This window comes from Coffea eugenioides, chromosome 9 (genome assembly GCF_003713205.1).
Source record: "Coffea eugenioides isolate CCC68of chromosome 9, Ceug_1.0, whole genome shotgun sequence".
Taxonomy (NCBI): domain Eukaryota; kingdom Viridiplantae; phylum Streptophyta; class Magnoliopsida; order Gentianales; family Rubiaceae; genus Coffea; species Coffea eugenioides.
In genome coordinates, this window is record NC_040043.1 from 29,003,607 (window position 1) to 29,006,965 (window position 3,359).

Sequence of the window (3,359 nt, forward strand, 5' to 3'; positions counted from 1 at the left end):
TCTGGCTTAGGAAATTTTTCTGGTGAATTTTATGAGTAATTATAGTTTTTAGATGATTTTCTAGTATCGAATAGATTTTGAGAAACTAAGAGCGTATTTTGGACGTGGGACCCACTAGTGCGAAAAGTTCGAAAAATTTCGGCCAACTAGATTAAGTTTTGAATACTGGAATTATTTTACCGGGTGTTAAGAGATAAGTAGAGGTTGCAATTTGGGTTGATATGAGAGAGACAAGTTAGGTAGATATTTTATTAAAGGTGACAAGTGTCACCATGTGATTGGGCTTACCTTAAGACTTTCTTACCATTGACTTAAATAACCAAAAATGACCCAAAAATCTTCCAAAAATCTTCAAGAAGAGCCGGCCCTCTCTTGCTCTCTTTCTCTCTCTCTTACTCCAAGCATAAGGAAGAAAACACTTCACTCTTGTCCCAAATCATCAAAACTAACCATCCAACCTTGAAATTACTCCATAAAACCTCTTCAATAGCTAAGATAAGGTGGATTTGTGGAGTTGTTTGGAAAGATAAGGTGGTCAATAGCTCTCTCTCTCTTGTTTTAAAGGTAAGTTGTGAAGAACCACCCTCCTTCTTTAATTGATGCTTAAATCATGCTTAGTGATTGTATAAGATGCAAATTTATGGATTAAATCTTGATTTTGGTTGAATTGGTGAAGTTTTATTATTTTTGAGGAATTTTCTGTTTTAATATAAGCATGATTGTGTGGTCATGTATGATGATTGGAAATGATGTTTAATGACTCTAGGAGGTGGGAAAAGTGATTAATTGCAACCAATTTCTGTTTTGGACCAAAAATTGAAAAGTGAGGGTTTTGTGATGAACATTCTGTCCGAATTTTTAGGTCATAGATATAGGCCGAATTGACCTTTCCTCAAAACATGAAAGTTGTAGGTAATGACATTTTAGAGGCGCCTGCAAAATTTCAGGTCATTTGAATTAGTGTAGAGTGAGATATGTCGTTTTTACTGTTGCTGTTCTGGGTGATCAGAATGTGCGAACTGTGATTGTAATCGTCTGTTTTGACTGGAATTGCTTTGGATTTGGATGTTGGTGTCTTCTGATGAAATGTAGCTTGATGTCTTAGCTATCATATGCCTTTGGAATCAATGCATTTGGACGTGTGTAGACTGAGTTGGACGAATTACAGCATTGTGTGATTTGGGAACCTGCAATTACGGTTCTGGGTTGGTTTTCTGCATTTTTGACCTAGTTGTGCTAGGATTTGGACTGAGTGGCCTTCTACATTGTTGTAGCCCTGTCTTTTAGCTTCGAGATGGTGGGTCTTACACCCTCATCCGATAAGCGTAGCGCATTGTGTGCCATTACCGCATTAGGAGGCCAAAACTGTTTTTGGTGTTGGGACAAATGAGTTTCATTTCCTGATTTTCTGGTTTGCTTATATGTCTATATATGCATATGAAACCCTATTGGGGTTATGTTTGGCTTGGCTTTATGACGCGTTATCGAGTCTCATTGTACTTGTTTGTATGTTTTAAGGCTTACTTTTATTCCGGTCATTTCCTAGTTAACTTTTACTTTGGGCCTAGTGAATGGCTTTTGGAAATGAGGTGAATTTTGTGTGAGATGTTGGGACTGATTCGAGGAAATAATGAAGCCTTAATGGCTGAAAAAGTAAGAAATTTAGGGGAAGTGCTGCCCGATTTTCTAGGCTGTTTGGTTCTTTTAAGTTGGATTTGCCTTTTGGTAGAAATAAAAGGGCTTTTGGGTTGTTTGCGCCTAGGTCTCCATGTTACCTTTTCGTTTCCAAGAAAATCATGTTTTCCACCCTTGCATTAGTATTTATTTGGCAAGGCGTACGACGTGTAGTCGAGCCTCACTTGTGCATTCCGTTTACTCGATTTTGGATATGAAACCTTCAATTAGTTTACTTTGATTATTTTAGGGTTTCTTGGCGATTAAGGCCAATCTGAAGTGAAAACTTTTGAAGTCGAGCCGGTGAGTGTACCACTCCCCTCCATTGCTGTTTAACTTGATTTCTGCTCTGCAATCTGTTTATTTGTTCGAGACGAGGGTGTACTTTATCACACTCGTTCTCTAGTCTGTTCATGTGCCAATTTCTATGCAAAATTTGAATCTGTTATCTGTGTCTGCATCTGTTCGGATTTCTATGACCTATGAGCTCAATCCTGTGGCTAAGTTATTCGAGTCGGGCCGGCAAGGGCCTGGACGATTAGATAACGAACCACGGTAGTCTGTTCGGGGATTTTGGGTATTGAGACCCTTGATTCCGGGTATACTCGAGTATTACCATTTTGTTCGTTTGAGGTGAGCGGGCCCGGTAAAGGGTGTTTGGTGGACGGAATTCGGTGTAAAGAGGAGTCTACGGACGTTTTGGTTCTATATACGTTGACGGAGAGTCAACCGGTTTGGATCAAGTACTGCGCTGGAAATTTGGCTCCTGAGAGCCACCCGTATCCTTCTGATTTGAATCATTGGTTCCTTTGCTTTACATCTGGCATGTGTATCTGATTTGTTAAATGTGAAATGCCATGATTTTTCTGCTATATGTTTGGTACCTCATTGAGCGCAAGCTCACCCCTTTCTGTTCCTTTTTGTTTTCCTTACAGGAAAATAAACCCTTTTGGTCTGGATTTGACAAATGGCTGTCAAATTGAGCTAGTTGAACATATCTTTTGTATAGCTCATGTATTAAAACCCTAAGTGTACTTTTGGGGCGTTTTCTCTTTTGATTTGGCAAACCGTGTATATGTATTAACTTTTGAAAACTTTTGTATGTCATTTTGGATTGTAATCGCTAAAGTTCAGATGTGAATGTTTGCGTGCTCTTTCGGTTGGGTTCTGACGGGTCGGTTACTATCATGGCCGACTCCGGATGTCATTTTCTTATTTTGGGTTATGTTGCCATTTTGACTTGGTTGCGCGCATTGGTAAGTTCCGGAACGTATTAGATTGACGTAAACGGATCTGTAGTCCTGGCGAGAGCTGGGCAGGCAGTCCGCTAACCCCTTTGGTTCGCCTTAGGGGAAGGTGGGGCTGTTACAATACTCCTTTCTCTTAGTTTCCATGCTGCTTGCAACTAGTTCTAGTTGTTTTCAACAGAAATCTCAACCCCCATGTTTTGACATTTCTTGTGTTGTTCTATTTTCCACACATGTTTTCAATGTATTGTCTTCTTTTGCATACCTTTGTTCTTGTTCAGAAGCTACTTCTATTTCTGAATACTCATTTGTGTCGGTGTGTATTGGGTTTGTTTATATTCCTCCCAATCATTCACTGCTTTTCATATTACTTCCATAGGGTGTCTCTCTGTCTTTGAACTGCCAATCATTTTTAGCCTTCCATATCTGCCACAATAT